This window comes from Periplaneta americana, chromosome 11, assembly GCF_040183065.1.
Source record: "Periplaneta americana isolate PAMFEO1 chromosome 11, P.americana_PAMFEO1_priV1, whole genome shotgun sequence".
Taxonomy (NCBI): domain Eukaryota; kingdom Metazoa; phylum Arthropoda; class Insecta; order Blattodea; family Blattidae; genus Periplaneta; species Periplaneta americana.
Window position 1 is genome coordinate 131,506,376 of NC_091127.1, and position 19,339 is coordinate 131,525,714.

Sequence of the window (19,339 nt, forward strand, 5' to 3'; positions counted from 1 at the left end):
TGGGATCGGAACCAGTGTTTTACAGCCGTCTGCACTTCTCTGTTGATCCCACGGTATGGAAAATGTTTCAATTCTGGTGGGGAAAATGTTAAAAATAGCTCAAGAATTGTATCTGTTGCATTGAAATTGTATTTCCTTTCTGTAAACGACCCCAGGGAAACTTTCTTTCTGGAGGACCCTCGTAATTGCGCTAGAGTGGCCAAAATTTGTATAAACACTTGTTTTGACATTATTAACATTTTGGAAGAAAAAAAACTTTATCTGCCCCCAGGAGAATGTTTGTTTGTAAGCCATAAATCTGACTGCATTTCGCCGCACTCCACTTATAGTTGGACGTGTTGTAAATAATCTTATGCCTGTTTTTACTGACGAGAAGGTACACTGATGGTATATTCAAGACAGTTTGACTGGATTTTTCCTCCGTTGACGAAAAGAACAGACAACGTTTCGATGTTGAAACGCTTCACTGTTAGACGAGAGTGGAGGGAGGGATTCTATTCTTTCGAATCGTTATAAATAGCTATATCCACGCAATGAAGCTAAAGATAATGATAAAGAACTTTACGTGCTAGGTTCACCACCAAACACAGAAAGTAAAGACAGAGAGAGAGAGAGAGAGAGAGAGAATATTTCAATAGTAGGTACTGCTATTCAGAAAAATGTGTTAATTCACTGGCTCAATTCCCAGATAAATTAACGCTTGCATACTAAATGTGAACGAAATTCTATCATTGGGTATGAAGAAAGAGAATTCTAAATAAAAGAACAGAAGAAATGCTAAAAGCCAATTTGTAGGCCTATATTTTCATGAAAATCCAGTAATTCACCCATCATAACAATATATTTCTTATTTCATGTAATAAGAAATTTTATTATTTATAAATACGTTTCACGTCCGGAATCTTTTACCATGGAAAGACTCTGCATCCCGTTGCTTTCCGCACATCACTCTCTTTTTCGCATTTCAAAAGATCCCAGGAACGCCCCATCATGGAGATCAGAAGAGTCAGAGGCTCTCTGAACTTCACCGAAATTCATCGCAAGAATTAAATATCAACTCTGAGTCGGCGTTTATATTCTAGATAGAAGGACAGTTTCATATTCTAGAACATACCTGCACAAACAGCGCTCAACGAGCGCGCGCGCTCATTCGGAGCGGGAGAGCTGTGTTTACCGCTCACCGAAATGGAGAGGAAGATACGTCACAATGATATAGACTTGCCTTAGGTAGAGGAGAGAGAAACACCACTCATTTATTTAGTGGAGTGCAGTGTGTAGGCCTATTCTCAGTAACTGTTTCACGTTGCTTATCTACTGCTACAGTACAGTATGGAGGAATCTAAAAGACGGAACATAACATTTAACATTTAACGATTTACAGCTCGAACTTATTGATCTTCAATGTGACCTAAGGGCTAAAGTTTAGCTTGTATTATATACGTCTAAGTACTCAATAACAGCATCCACGATTCACAGTAGTCAACTTGAACAACATCAAAAACTCCAACATACAATACTATGGAAAATTCAGTGAAAGTGCGTCAAAAAGACAGTTTTTACCAAGAACAGTAAAACAACCCCATTTTTTAACGATATAACAGGCCAACACAGCCAACCATATATGTGATAAAAGTGATATAGTGTATACAGTGTTTTACAGTGTTTTTATAGTGTATATATTTTACTTGTTTATATTTATGTGTAATAATGGTTTTAACATAATTTTCTATTGTCCTACATGGGTTTTCAAAAGATAGAATTTAACAGAATCATAACAACCAACCACACACTGCTTATAGTAATTTTAGCTAAATTAAGAAATCATGAAAGGTCATACACAAGTGAACAACCCACAACATAATTAAGAAGCTAGGTCTTCACAACACACAATGACATAGACCCCATATCTGAAGATGACACACACCGAGTGTCGAAAACGTTCATATAAATCCAAATATTAAGATAAGCACAGGTGGAAAACAAAAATTGATATTATAAAATTGATATTATAACTAAGGGCTAAAGACCGTTTGAATAATAGTACTAGCCTGGTTGAGATTTACAAGACTAAACATTAGCAATAATATCCACGACTACACAGGCTGACTGTGAATTTTTGTATTCATTTAGTAGGTTATTTTACGACGCTTTATCAACATCTTAGGCTATTTAAGGTCTGAATGAGATGAAGTTGATAATGCCGGTGAAATGAGTTCGGGGTGCAACACCGAAAGTTACCGAGCATTTGCTCATATTGGGTTGAGGGAAAACCCAGGAAAAGACCTCAACCAGGTAACTTGCCCCGACCGGGAATCGAACCCAGGCACCTGGTTTCGCGGCTAGACGCGGTGTGGACGGCTGTGAAAATGATTGCTATGTTTGGCTCAACATTTATATTTGTGAGCAACTGTTTTCTATAATCAACTTTAAAAAGGCAGACATCGAACTTCTGTAACTGATGTTTCATTACGATCAGTAGGCTACTGTTCCTTTCAGCTGTCAAGAGCATAAAACCTCGTTTTGATGTACTGATAAATAAAAATATAACAAAATGGTATTGTACATTTAGGTAGCTATTGAATTTCTATTATTTCTGTAAAATAAATATTTCTTTATTAATTAATAATAGTCCAAGATAGTTTTTCAAACACCGAAAGGGAATTCATTTCATAAACACTCGTAATAGTACTTCCTTTTGTACATATTTTGTACGAGATCACCCCTTCTTCCAGTCCACCCTTACACAGAGCGCAGCTAATATCTGCATTCCGCTCATGAGCTGTGAGCCGGCTCGGAGAGCGCAAACCTTGTGCAGGCCTGTTCTAGAATGTCACAACAGTGGAAATATAAATCTTACAGCTTCCTCCTTAATACGGTGTCGGCATCTGTTAGTTTAAATAGCCTACTACAACACAAATCCGTAATACCAAATGAAAACTTAAGTTTTCCTTTTTAATAGCTTTTCAGAAATTAATAATTGTAAAATAAATTACTTAAGCCCCATTGACCATGCACCGAAGAATTATGAAAACAAAAATAAATAAATAACAAATTTACTTTATACGCTAATCTTTAGACGTCCTGCGACTCGGTGAAAAATGTAATCAGACACCTAGTATTTTTTACTGTTTATAATAGAGACTACAAGGCAACTTTTGTACATCCTTACGTTTTAAATTTCGGAAGTTTTTTTCGATAATCTCTTGTCTGCATGTCTCTGCAGAGATGAACGATCATCAAACTAATACGGGAGTACCGTGTGCCCCACCCATCCGTTATAGCTGGTTTCCGTAACCGGATTTCGCTCCTATCGTAGCTTTCCAATTCGTCACAATGCAGGATGGATATTGATCTCATACGCTTGCCAAAATTTCATGAAAAAGTTCCTTCTTCACGAGGACTCGAACAAGCGCTCATTCCATAACGCGAGTCCGTGATGATTTAGTCGACGAGATACGGCGTGGAACGGTACCTTCTACACTGCTCCGCCGATTTGGTAGAATGCGTTTGAGTCTAAAGAAACCAGAAAACAGTACAACGTGGTGTGTTGTAACGAGAATCCAAGACCCCGTACACCGGTAAGGCATCGTGTCAGGAACACTTTCAAGTCTGAGTATTTCTCACAAAGTAAATATTATTCAACGCCTTGAAAACGACGCAAATATTAAGGATATTGCTGGATAGTTTGAAGTATTCTTTCTTTCTTTCCCCTTTGTTTATTTATTTAAATGTTTATGTACTTAAATGTTTATCTATTAATTTAAACATTTATTTTATGTATGTATTTATTTATTTATTTATTTATTTATTCATTCATTTATTTATTTAATCATTCATTCCATTTAATTTCATATTTAATTTACATTCACATAAATATAAAACCAAAAGATCAGAAAACATATCGTCGTTGTTCCTGCAATAACTGCTATGTGCAAAATATAAACTTTTTCAGTAGGAAGAAAAAACATATTTATTCATCCTATGGTAGCAGTATATAGGAGACTACAAAATTCTTACATTTTCGAAACAAAGAAATATAATTGCATAGGAGATTGTATTATTTGCTGTATCACTATTTAAGTTATTTAATAGAGTAAAAATCTGAAAATCAATAAATATGTCACATAGGAGTTATTGCAGGAACAACGACGATATGCTTGACAATTCCTAAATGTACTACAACTGTAGCATATAATCACAGTCCAAGGCTTTATGACATGATAATAGTGTGACAGCCACGTGAGATTCGATCTCGCGACCGGCAGAAGGAGGGCGCGCGTGGAAGGATCGGGCGACGCGGCAAATGAAGTTGCGCACGCATTTACTTCCTAGGGCATGCGCTGTGCGAGGAAAAGGGGGGAGCTGGAAGCCAGGCGAACTGATTGTTGTATCGATGAGAATGATCCCGAAATCGTGGTTTCTGGAAAGTATGGCTTAACTTATAAAAAGCGAGCAGCCTTCGAAGGAAGTAAGTTAGTTAGTTAGTTAGTTAGTTAGTTAGTTAGTTAGTTAGTTGCAGTTGCAGTCGTTGCTAGTTTTTGGTCAGCAGCCAGTCAGTGTAGCAGTGAAGCCAGCTTCGAGACCGGAGTTCGACTTGTGTGAGTGTGTCCGCAGCTGTGTGAGTGCAGTGGACCGCAGTTGGGGGACCTGAGTTCGAAGTTCAGTGGACTGTCTCTGAAGGTCTGGGGTTCGATATACTGTGAACTCGTGTGACTGAGCTAGAAGAACTAGCCAAGGCAAACGAACTGTGAACTGAGAACTGCCAGTTTTGTGTTGTAAATAGTGCTTTGTGAACATTAGTTAAGATTAGCAGTACATTGTTGTTCTCAATAATCCAAGTAAATTATCATTGTCGTCTGTGGAATGCAATAACGAATACTGTGTTGCTGTGTGGAGTGGAAATCCCATTGTTGACGGGAGTGTTTACATTCAATTATAGAAAGTAATTATTGTTGTGAGAATAAAACTACATTATTGTTTTGTATAAAAGTTACAATAGATAAATTCTCAAACATACAATTTGCTAATGTTCCTTATTTAAAAGAAAAATCTATTAAAATTGCTGTTAACAGAGAACATTTAAAGTCCAATTATTGTGATATATGTTTTTCTTCTTATTTTTTTTTTCTTTAATTACTTTTTACTCTGTTATTCAATAAAATATCTTAACATTAACTTATATGGAATGCCCCCTCAGCACGAATATGTAACTTACTCTTTCTGGGGGTGCTAGAGAGTTCTTATATAAAAATAAATCAATGTGTATCTTTGTTCTGGTAATAAAGTATTATTATTATTAATTCTTTATTTATTTAATTCTTTTTTTTATTTTCTTATTTATCTACTTATTATTTCTTTATTGTTATGTGTTTATTTATTTTGTTACCTCTTTGTTTATTATTTACCAACTTATTTACTATATTATTTATTTACTTATTTATTCATATATTCATTTATTCAATTGTTTATTTATTTATTTATTTATTTATTTATTTATTATTACATTTTAAATCTAAATAATATAGGAAATAATTAATCTGTATTAACGTTACATCACATTCACTTTTCATAATGAATTAACAGTTCTTAAATACCCATTCTCACGTAATTGATTTTTTACTGTCCACAATATTCCTGGACTTCCATACTGTATCTAACCATAATGCTTGCCGATTTCAGGGAACTTGCTCCTTGTGTTATATCTAAGTAGGTAGACACTGGCGTCCTCCTATATCGACGGAGCAGAGTATATGCTTCCTAATAAAATCATAATTATGAGGAATGAACGTAACCTAGTCTCTGGCTGATGACGCTACAAACAAAATGTACTTGTCTATTGTCCACTCTTTTAATACAGAAAATAGTGACTTTAGTTACCTTCTCAGAAATGGAATTTCTCGCATTATACGGCTAGCACAGAAGTCCAAGAAGCCACACAACACAACCTTTCCCTTCAATATATTCCGCCCTAATGATCCGACGTCACAAAACAAAATATTGAAGCTGGGATAAAGCCATGTGTGTGGTGGCATCAGACAGTCATCCCGCTCTTCAGTCGAAGAGGAATAATGTCTTTGTATTCTTTATAATATGAAATAGGGGATTTTCCACCGTCTGAAAGAAAACTTATTTTCTACCATTGTCACTTTGGGATTTTAGGATTTGAGCCACACAATAGAAGTAACAAAATGTTTTCTAAGCCACAACATGAATATCTTTTATGACTAAAAAATCTAACATTATCTAACGACATGAACAACGACAGGGTGTTTCGAAACACTCAAGCAGAAAGCCACTGGATTTTTCTTTAAATGTTTGAGACTACAGCCCGGAATAATGGAGAAAACACATTTCATAAAACATTATGAAATATATGCACAATTAATGAGATTTAACACTTCCGATCTACTTAAATTGTGAAGAGAATTTTATATTATTTAATCGTCTATTGAGATTGAATTTACCCGACACTTTGATATCACGAATGAAATAATACAATATTATAGAAACTACAATTCAAATTCTTCATCAACAAAATAAAAAAATAGGCTATATTAACACAATTTTATACTACCAACTCGTCTTCAAAAAGAACTCCGAAACTAAAGTCAGGCCCTCCATTTTGCACGGTCAGTTCACTGCTCAAGGAAAATTGAAAGATTTGTGAGTGAATTGGTAAACGCTGGATAGACATCAGAGTTGATTTTGCCGGAATGACATAATGGGCTCAAACTCTGAACGATGATGACTATGAAGAATTAATTAAGGATTAATTGAAATAGTCTTTTAAATTTTGAATACGTCTCTAAATTTTGAAGTACTGGTCTAAAGACTGGATGGACCGGTAAAACGTTTAAGAAATTTTTTTTTCTCCAAAATGGACCACATGGTCCCTATTCACTAATACATTTCGCAGGTTTTCAAATGGGTTTGCTATTCAAATTCTATTCCATCATTACTTCTTTTATTCATTTACCAAACTGAAATGTGCAAAATGGAAGTAATGAACAAACTAAACACACAAATTATGTTAAATAAACAAACAAAATACCCAAGCTACACACACAAATTATACAAACTAAACAAATAAACAAAATATGCAAATTAAACACACAAACTATCCAAGCTAACCACACAAATTATACAAACTAAATTAATAAAATAGCCAAACTGAACACACAAATTATACAAACTAAGCAAACAAAGAAAATATCTAAACTAAACACACAAACAAACTATCCAAACTAAACACACAAAAACTATACAAACTAAACAAAAAAATGCAAACTAAACAAACAGAATATCCAAACTAAACAAACAAAAATATCTAAACTAAACAAACAAACAAACAAACTATCCAAACTAAACACACAAATTATGCTGACTAAACAAACAAAATATTCAAGCTACACACACAAATTATACAAACTAAACAAACAAACAAAATATGCAAATTAAACACAAACAAACTATTCAAGCTAACGACACAAATTATACAAACTAAATAAATAAAATAGCCAAACTAAACACACAAATTATACAAACTAAGCAAACAAACAAAATATCTAAACTAAACACACAAACAAACTATCGAAACTAAACACACAAAAACTATACAAACTAAACAAAAAATGCAAACTAAACAAACAAAATATCTACACTAAACAAACAAACAAAATATCTAAACTAAACAAACAAACAAAATATCTAAACTAAACAAACAAACAAAATATCTACACTAAACAAACAAACTATACAAACTAAACACACAAAAACTATACAAACTAAACACAAACTATGCAAACTAAACAAACAAAATATCCAAACTAAACAATTTTTATACAATCTAAACAAACAAAATATGCAAATTAAACACACAAACTATCCAAGCTAACCACACAAACTAAATAAATAAAATAGCCAAACTAAACACACAAATTATACAAACTAAGCAAACAAACAAAATATCTAAACACACAAATAAATTATCCAAACTAAACACACAAAAATTATGCAAAATAAACAAACAAAATATCCAAAATAAAGAAACAAAATATCCAAACTAAACACACAAATTATACAAACTAAACAAACAAACAAACTATCTAAACTAAAGTAAACAATGATTAAATTGTATAAGTTAGGTCAGATGCAACAGTGTTCATGAGTAGGATAGTTATATACAATAGAAGTAATTTAATACAGTTATATGAACAAACAAACTATCCAAACTAAACACACAAAAAACTATACAAACTAAACAAACAAAATATCCGAACTAAAGACAATTTATAATTTTGAATTGTATTCTCATAGTTATGAAACAAAAGGTATGAATTCTTTAAGATTATTTGAACCAAAATGCAAAACTGTTACAGTATTTAATCATAGTAGTAATTTAGGCCCAAGAATTTATAACAAATTTATATTTAAATATCCTAATCTTGTCAATTCTGATAGTTGTAGTATTAAATTTAAAAAGTTATGTATGGATTTTATAAAAATTGAAAAATTGTAAATTTTAATTTATATATTCTTATTGCATAGTAGACATAGGACAAATTGTATTGTATAATTATTAATTTCAATTCAGGAATCCGCCCCTGAGCACGAGTTCTACTCTTTCAGGGGCGACCTAAAGTTTTTCTGTATATATTATATTTTATGTTACAATTATTAGCAAAATAATAAATAAATAAATACACAAATTATACAACTAAACAAACAAAAAAATATCTAAACTAAACACACAAACAAACTATCCAAACTAAACACAAACAATCCATCCAAACTAAACACATAAACAATCCATCCAAACTAAACACACACAACAAACTATCCAAACTAATCACACACAAAAAACTATACAAACTGAACACAGACAAGAAACTATACAAACTGAACAGATAAATTATACCAACTAAACACACAAACTATCCAAACTAAACACACACAAAAAATTATACAAATTAAACAGATAAATAATACCAACTAAATAAATAAACTATCCAAACTATATACACAAAAATACTATAGACAAAAATAAATTCTCTAGAAGGAATTTGAAACCATGGACGGGGTTTCCATACCAAGTTGAAGCTGCACACCAATCGTCTGTTTCATTACTGTGAGGCAATGAAATTTTTTAAAGTCTTTTTCTATTTTTCTTTTTTTTTTTTTAGAATAAAATAGTAATAAATTAAGTTTTAAAACTGCAATTTATGTCATTTGTATAGAAATATAGTTTATCACCATGAGAACAAAGCTCATTTGTTACAAACATACATTTCGGAATGTATCTACTGTATTTAGAAACTTAGGTAGATAATTATGAACGTGCAAGTGGAGTCCAGTTCACGGCCCAAGAGACATAAATTAGCAGAAGTGAAGATATCTCGACCGGCTTGCTGCTTTCTTAATTCCCCAAATCTACCTTCTTGTAGTTCTGACGACGTCTTCAGACTTGTGCGCCCTGTCACAGGCATCTCTGCACGTGACAGTAGCACAAAGGGGAGGAAGTGATTTCGCCGCCCCAGCTACATCCCTCCATTTAGCTTAGTTTCGAATGTTCCCTATCATGCCATTGACCATCATTACATCTCCCACCCCTTCTCCAAGACGTTCACCCCCCGGTGCGTGCTTTTCTGATGGCTAGCCGGCGAGATTCGTCTCAGCTTTCTTCCCGTCGTCACACCCCCTCGTCGCTAATGAGACGACATCTCATTACATCTTCAATCCCGTATTGCTACCATTCACCCCATCCTCCGTGCTCGTCCTTCTTCTGCACCTAATTTCAACAGGAGATGTTTGTAAGTAGAGATCTGTTGTACACATTCAACAATAGGATTATACGTCGCCAGGGAAGAGTAATTCATAGTGTTGGAAACTATTCGAATGACTTCATTTGATTTATTCAATTGTTAAAATCATTCGAAATATTCGAAATGTAAAGAAAATCATTGGAATGATTTCTACGTAATCAACCAAAAGGCTTCGGTTCTTATCAGAGGTCTACATCGGACGCTTTCGCTCGAGCGCCAAGTAGTTCATAGCATAATCCGATAGGTAGCGCACATGCATGATGGATAAAATTGTCGCCAGCGATAAATCCTCGAACGGTATAAGCCGAGCGTTAGACATTCGTTCTTGTTACAGTGATGTACTGTGTAGTAATATCATAGATGTTTATCATTTCAAAACTTTGCAGTGTTAAACTAACCTCTCCATAACACAACTACAAAACTTGCTTTAAAATGTAATATAAATGCTGTAGGTAAATTTATCCCCCCCCCACACACACACACACACACACACACACACACACACACACACATACACACACACACAGGAGTGATTTTGTTTTTGCCATATCTGATAGATGTTGTTGGATGTAAATATAATTATTATAAACGGAGAACACAATCACGATAATGCAAGAAATGTATCAAGTTTTCTAGTAATAATAATAATAATAATAATAATAATAATAATAATAATAATCTCTAATAATCAGTGTATCAATCTTTGCGTCTGTAACAGTTGTGCAGCATGATTATTGGTTTTATTATATTTTCTGTGACGTTATCTCTGTACTAATATTCTTATTAATTTAGTGCTATATAATAATATTTTGTAAAACGTTTCTACATTGTCGCAGTATATAGGCGGAACACTATGTATGGACCTATCATATTATATATGTGGTAAATCAAATACTGAATAATTATTAATTAGGAATAATAACTGTATATCGAAGTTTTTCATACTATTTTATTTATAACTTCATGTTACTGTTTGATACGTTTCATTAGACGTTTTTCATGCCTTATTTTTACCTTGTGAGCAAAACATATGTGTATCTTATCTGTCGCCTTCCATACAAGATAAGACATGTCGGTGAGATGGCCTTGTACTGTGCTTCTATTTATTACGAGCATATCTTATCTCACTCGAGTGTGCGACATTCGACAGAGTTCAAACGAGCGATTTAACTCTGGTTCTTATGCTAAAAAACCGCGATTTTTCAACAGTAATCTCACTAGACGTTTTGATTTATCTAGAGAAAATCAAAACTCGAGTGGGATTTAATTGACTATTACACGATTAGAATAAAGTATATAAAGATTAGAAGTAACGAAGTACTCCAATACAATAAAATATTAATTGACTTACGAAAATACAACTGTCTTCAAATGTATTATTGTACCATCTCAACATTACAAATATTACGCTAGATGCATGCTAGATGGCAGTAGTGAGCAATGCCTTCTCGTCGAGAAGTTCTCGATCTATTATACACGATGGCAATGTTACTAGTCAAGAAGGCTTTGTTGATTCAGTTTCATTTTTATTATTAAAACAGTTGGATTCCACTTCAATTATCCGAATCCCAGTAATCAACGTCACTTGACAGATGATTTTCAATAAATCTTAATATTAAACAATCTCTGATACTTGACTATCCATAATATCATATAGCAGAAGCTATAACATAACCTAACTAATATACTGTACACAAGTGTTAGAAAAGGTTTAATTAACGACGATGACATAAAAAATAAACATGAATAATTTTAAAAGGAATAATTATTGAATGTACAATTTTCAAATTTGAATGTGGTTGGTGGTTCAATTGATGTTATATTGGACGTGTGCGTAATAGAAGTGGAACTCGTTGATTTAGGCCTACATGGTGTATTCAACTTATTCAGGATTTCAGAATGGTGTACTTCATTTATTTGTAAATCGGATTTCAGAAGATGCATAGGTATGATCAGTGATTTTTATTAATTCTTGTTCTTGAATGCCAATGCGAGTCATATTTGAAACTGCTGTGCATCGACTGGAGTGGTTTGTAATTATATATATATATATATATATATATATATATATATATATATATATATATATTTTTTTTTTTGGCGTCCAGACCAGCGCAGTTTCAAATGTTGGCAAACAAAGAAACAAATGCTAGGGACGCGATAAAATTAAACAAATGCTAGGGACGCGATAAAATTGTGCGATAAGCAGCCATGATTGGTTGAAATACGTCCTTTCGTACCGTTTTATTGGTCAAAAGTAGTATGACGTAGTAAGAGTGTAATAGTCAATGAAAAACGATTTGTCCTTGAGTGCCTCGCGATCAGCAACATAAGTTCCTTCAAAGTACAATCTTACAAAAACGTTTTGTCGCACAGATACTTTATAAGTCCCAGAAAGGAGGCAGTGCGCATGATCAGACATACAACGAAACGAAACTACTGTAATTTTATTACCTTAACTAGTTCTCCTCTTGTGAACCAGGTCGCTCATCCTCTGATCATGCGCACTGCTTCCTTTCTCACACTTACAAAGTAGCTATCTGTGTGAATTCCCCAAGACTCTACATTAGGATGCATGATTGAACTGTAAATAATAAAGTTCCTAAAGTTATATGATTTTTAACAATTTTTGTGTTAAGTGCCTAATAATAATGTAAGTTTTAGTTAAACATTGAAAAACAAAACAAGACCCTCTACCCAAGTGTCTTTAAGCCCGAATGAAAAGGATAACTTTTGGGTTGTAGTGGGTTATTACAGATACTTAAACCAGACCAGCGGAGGACAGATACGGGTCCCCCCTCTGTTCCTGCGGCCTTGTACCTCCATTTCCATGGGAACATAACTGGATTTTTGTCTTCCTTTTCTTCTCTTTTTATTGGTAAGTATCTTCACTTCTCACGCATTATACTCATAATATGTGATATACAAGTGACTATGTGCAGTGTTCATTTCGTGTACAGTGAAATATCTATAAGTCGTATTTGACCATAACTTCAGTACGTGTGCAATTTCATACGCTAATTTCATGTCCTAAGGACGAATAACTCGCAATAAAAGAAATTTTTTTAACAATAACCTTAACTTCATCTAGTCTTCGTAAATATTTTGTTGAGAGTCTATAGTCTATAGTCGTCCTTGACCACAATCTTCTGCGTATTTTAAACGTGAATTTCATTTTACAAGCAAGAAAATCACATAATATAAAGCATCTTTTTAACTATAACTTCAACTAAATCTAGTATTCGTAAATATTGTGTTGGAAATCTATCGTCGTACCTACTACAACCGTTCGTGTAATTTTAGACGTAAATTTCATTTCACAAGCACGAAAAACTCGTAATATAACAGATCATTTAACCGTAACTTCAACTTGTTCTGCTATTCGCAAATACTGCCTTACAATTCTACCATCGTCTTTGACCGTCACCTAGAGCGCACCTCCACGCGCAAATTTCATTTTTCAGTGACAAGAACACTCATAGTATGCTCCTAAGCCATCTTTTATCATAACCTCAACCTCATCTGCTATTCGGAAATATTGTCTTATAACTGTATCGTCCTGAGGAAAATTAAGTGAACTCCACGAAAATACTCATAATTGTCTTATAACTGTATCGTCCTGAAGAAAATTAAGTGAACTACACGAAAATACTCATAATTGTCTTATGACTGTATCGTCCTGAGGAAAATTAAGTGAACTGCACGAAAATACTCATAATTGTCTTATGACTGTATCGTCCTGAGGAAAATTAAGTGAACTACACGAAAATACTCATAATTGTCTTATAACTGCATCGTCCTGAGGAAAATTAAGTGAACTGCACGAAAATACTCATGTCTTATATCTGTATCGCCCTGAGGAAAATTAAGTCAACTACACGAAAATACTCATAATTGTCTTATAACTGCATCGTCCTGAGGAAAATTAAGTGAACTGCACGAAAATACTCATAATTGTCTTATGACTGTATCGTCCTCAGGAAAATTAAGTGAACTACAGGAAAATACTCATAATTGTCTTATAACTGCATCGTCCTGAGGAAAATTAAGTGAACTACACGAAAATACTCATAAGTCGTGTGTGACCGATCACTGGAAAGCAAATAGGCTATTCCAAACCAAGTATTAGTTTTCTTTTAGGAAAATTTACTTTCCTCTAACATAGTAACTACACAATAACAGGCAAACATTGCACAACCAAAGCTCAATACTACTGGAAGTATTCTTTTACCTACTTCTAAGGCTTCAACAAGATCTGTACGAAGTAATTAACAACACATTTTTAGCTTCAGAACACTAGCCAATTAAAGAAATTATACTTCTGAATAGTTTATTTGTAATATTCTTTTACCATTAAAACTAAACAAAAAAAGGTATTTTACTAACAATTTTTAATTAGTGGGGTGTGTACAACGAAATTCTCAACACACAACTCAACGTCAAAACACACACACGCTTTGACTGTACACTATACCACAGGAACACACCCTCACAGGAAACAGAACAAGTGGCGCCAAGACCAACAACGACCAATTCTGAAGATGACCCATAAATAGGTCGAAACATGTAAACGAGGTACGTTAAAATTTAACACAGGAAAGACTTGCCATACATTTTCCGAAGTGATACAGTGTTAAAAGTTGTGTAATCAAGATGTATAATCACAATTAGTTTGAAACATTAGGCCTATGAACTTATGCTACATAACATATAGCTAATTTGAAATATTAATGGCAATTAATAACACACACAAAGTTTGTAACGATTACCTTATGTCAGTTATTATTATTATTATTACTATTACTATTACTATTACTATTACTATTACTATTACTATTACTATTACTATTACTATTACTATTACTATTACTATTATTATTATTATTATTATTATTATTTTATAGCTACAAAAATTGTCCTATCACCACATAAGAATACTTTGCAAGCTTAAACGCAGCAAATAATATTCATATCTTGATATCAATTTTAGTTTTACTGGGATTTTGTAATCTAGCAAACGAAGCCATGAGCATTGGGAAAAATATGTCGATTTAATTAAGAAACTAGAGTGTGAAAAAAGGATAGTAGCTCAGGAAAATTTTCTAAAAACTATTTTAAAAGAAGATGAAAGTAACAATTGGAGACAGTTTTATAATTATGTACGCAGGAGAAAAGGAAAAAAAATGAAGAGAAAGTATAACTGATAACAAAGAAAAGGTTGACTTATTAAATTCCTATTTCATTTCGGTTTTCAATAATAATAATAATAATAATAATAATAATAATAATAATAATAATAATAATAATAATAATAATAATAATCCCGCTGATAGGATTGGTTGAACACAGACAGTGAATGTGAATCAAATTCGACTTTCAAAATAACTTCCAAAGGGGTTAGAGAGAGAATAACGAAATTAAAAAGTCGGAAGTCTAGAGGACCAGATAGTATTGCTACAGAGATTCTTAAATTAGGTTCCGAGGCCATAATTCCATACTTAATGCGTACATTTCATGTTTCCATAAACAATGCAGCTATTCCATGTGACTGGAAATCAGCTATAGTGGTACCCATACATAAAGGTGGAAATAAATTAGATGTCGGAAACTACAGATCGATTAGCCTTACATCTGTCGTATGTAAAGTCATGGAGCATTTGATATCGGATTATATTCGTCATGTTCTAAAGCGAAAGACTGGTTTTACAACCGCCAGTATGGTTTTAGGGAAGGCTTTTCATGTGATAGTCAAATTATGTCGCTGGTTCAGGATCTAGCTGAAGAGGTAGATAGAGGCGGAAGAATCGATGCAGTTGTGATTGATTTTTCGAAAGCATTTGATTTGGTGCCACATGACATATTAATAGATAAGTTAAGTAGGCTAGGAATAGATAAAAGAATGGTGCTATGGATCCAAGAATTCTTAAAAGGTAGAACCCAGAGAGTTAGAGTAGGTCATGAAATATCGGAAATTTGAAATAAAAGTTCATGGGTGCCACAGGGCAGCGTTCTGGGTCCATTACTCTTTATAATATACGTAAATGACCTATGCCAGAATATTACATCAATGTGAGGCTATTTGCAGATGACTGCATTATCTATAGAAAGATTAGAAATAATTCAGATGTAGGTGCTATTCAAACAGACTTGAATAAAATTTATAACTGGGGTTAATGCATAGGATGAAAATAAATGGTTCTAAAAGTAAATCTATAACATTTTGTAAAACCCGAGAGGAAACTAGTCTTAATTACTTCAGTGGTGTTGTAATTCCGCAAGTACAATGTTATAAATACCTAGGAGTGTATTTAAACTACAAACTTTCTTGGGGAGAGCATGTTGATAATGTTACCGTACGGGTAAAGCATGCAGGGCACTTCACTTTATTATGAGAATCTTCAGAAAGGCTAGCCCCAAATCGAGGGAAATAGCATATCTAACGTTAGTGCGACCGTTAATGGAATACGGAACTACATGTTGGGATCCCTATAGAATATATCAGATAAATTCCTTAGAAAGAATCCAGTATAGGGCAGCTAAATTTGTTAAAGGTAAAAGAGAAGATGGAAACTATACGATAAAAGAACTTAAATGGGAAACTTTGGAAAACAGACGTAGGAAAACTAGAATAACATCATTGTATAGAGCACATCTAGGTCAGAAAGCATGGGTAGACATAACGGCTCGGTTAGAAAAGCCAACGTACTATGGTAGGAACGATCATGATTTTAAAATCAAATGTAGGAAATAGAAAACGGATGTAGGTAAATTCTCATTTTTAAATAGAACTATAAATTATTGGAATGACCTACCTGCAGCGGTCTTTGAGGGCTGTCCTCCCTTAAGGAGATTCAAGAATAATTTAAAAAGTTGTGTATAAAGTGCAAATTAAAATTAAGGTGACATTTAACATTTAATTTTTTAAGGTGACATGTATTTATTTAGCCTGACGAGTTACTTCCTTGGTTTGAATTGTAAATTATTTAAAAATAGCGTGTAAGAGGGCCGTAGACTAGAAATGTTTAGTTTAAATGTAGTTCTGTTTATAAGTATGCATAAGGATGTAATTATTTGACTTATTTGAACTGTTGTATCAGTGAAGCGAGGTGAGTCAGTGAAGTTATGGTTTTACAGTGCAGTGAATAGTTCCGATCAGTGATAATTTATAGCGTCAAGGAAATGTGTTCTATAGTGTCAGTGAAATGTGTGCTAAAGTGTCAGTGAAATGCGTCCTAGTGCCACTACAGTGAGTGAGATGAGAGTAAAGTGAAAGACTATTGAAACTAATGTAGCACCTATACATAATTATGTAGGTTGTAATGTTAAATTAGGTATTTTATTTATGTTTTATTATTATTATTATTATTATTATTATTATTATTGCGTTAAATTATATTGTGTATTCTTATTGTATTGTGTATAAAACTGTATTGTGTATTGTAAATTTACTGTGTATTGCTTATCATTTTATTGTGTATACCACTGCCACCGAGTGCTTGCCCACTTGCAGTGTAAATAAATACATACATACAAACGCATATAGTTAACATAAATTTTTCTAAGACAATACAACAAGACTGACTCTCGATTTGAATTAATAATGCATATAATTTTAAATAAATAAATATAACATATTTATTTCCTTATATAACAATAAAAACTAACTAATCTTTGTATTGTCAATTCTGGAGATAGACGAAATACTGTATGTATTCCACTCATTCAGATTAAAATTTTTATTCCCATCCTCATTTATAAGCAGTTAAAAAAATTGTCTCTTATTTGGGTACTTTACCTTATATGTATTTCCTTATTTTATATATAGCCTATTTAATGTCATTCCCAATTCCCCTATCAGAACTCAACCATTGCTTCATTTAATAATGTAATTATTATGCGGTACTATGTAGTTCGTTTCCCACAGACCATCGAGGGCAACCTAGGAAGTGGCAAAAAGTACTACAGCTGCGTCGCATCACTCCTAGATGGGGACGCTTGGGTGAATGAAGCAGAGTCAAGTAGGCGACACTGGAAAAAATCATTTTTCGTATTAATTTAATAAAATATAGCTAACACTTACGCCGCGTAACAAGATTCGCTCTAAGTACAATAGCTTACTGCAATTAATATTCATACAGGTATTATGAAGTACCAATGTTCCATGTTATTGCAACAACATTTAAACGGACTTCAGACTTGAACGTCTCGGATCCACGCTCTGACGGTGATGGTGTTTTTATCAACAGTAATCTCACTAGAGGTTTTGATTTATCTAGAGAAAATCATAACTCGAGTGGGATTTAATTGACTATTACACGATTGGAAGAAAGTATATAAAGATTAGAAAAAATTAAGTACTCTAATACAATAAAATATTGACTTACTGAAATTCTATTTAACTAATGTTAACTTCACCAAAACGTTAGAACGGAGGCGCCATTTTCAGTTGACTGTCTATGCTGTAAACAAATTATGATTGCAAAGCATGTTTTATAGTACCGTAAAGAATTTGCAGTTTGAAATGTTGGCAAACAAAGAAACGAATGGTAGGAAGATAATAAGAAGAGGAGGAAGTATATAAAAATTAGAAGAAATAAAGTACTTTAATACAATAAAATAGATATTAATTGAGTTAGTAAAATTTTATTTCACTAATGTTCTCTTCTGTCGGGAGGGGAGTGGGTTCCACTGCTGGGTCACCAACTATATCCATGGAGACCGGCCGAGCGCGTCAGGAGCTTCGGAGGGCCGCCGCAGGCGCGATCTCAAAACCAAGGAAGTCAGGGAGAACAGGGGAGGAAAGGAAGTGGCGAGAATGAGTGGGGTTCCATACGCCTGATAAAGTTACCTGATATTCATCCATAGGAGTGAGGGGAAAACCCCGAAAAAACCTCACCCAAGCAATTCGTTGTATGTGGAGAATCGAACCCCGGCCCGCTGGGTGGACTTTCACTAATGTTATCTTCACCAAAATTTTTGAACGCAGCCGCCATTTTCAGTCGACTATCTATACGGTAAACAAATTGCGATCGCAAATCATGTTTTATAGTACCGTAAAGAATTTGCAGTAAGCGATAAAATTGTGCGATAAGCAGCTATGATTGGTTGAAAGACGTCCTTTCGTACCGTTTTATTCGTCAAAAGTAGTATGACGTAGTAGAAGTGTAACAGTCATCATAATTTTCAATACGGCTCCGGAGTACACCCAACCTCTAGGGATAGCCGGAACGTGACGCCGAGGTCAAGAAATTGTCAGTGCACCTCCATGCCCCCATTCGCAGTATGGCATCAAAAGGTATCTTCAATTTATCTTTAGGGGTTAGGTACAGCTTACAGCGTAAAATTTTTGGAAATATTCAACATTTTTTCCTCCATTACTGCATCTTGTACAAAAATGAAAATTAGTGTGTGTAAAACGCTGTCCTTCAGCTGTATAAAAAAATTTTACAATTAAAAAAAAATTATTTACATTTTTTTTTTTTTTTCAAAATTCAGTTCACTGTGCAGTGATGAAGCGT

At 33.6% G+C, this 19,339-nt stretch overlaps 1 long non-coding RNA gene across 1 annotated transcript in view; it reads right to left on the reverse strand.

Moving 5' to 3' along the window:
- The window catches only part of LOC138708636 (uncharacterized), a 594,603-nt gene that overhangs the window by 139,117 nt on the left and 436,147 nt on the right, over positions 1–19,339 (reverse strand). The window lies entirely within an intron of this gene.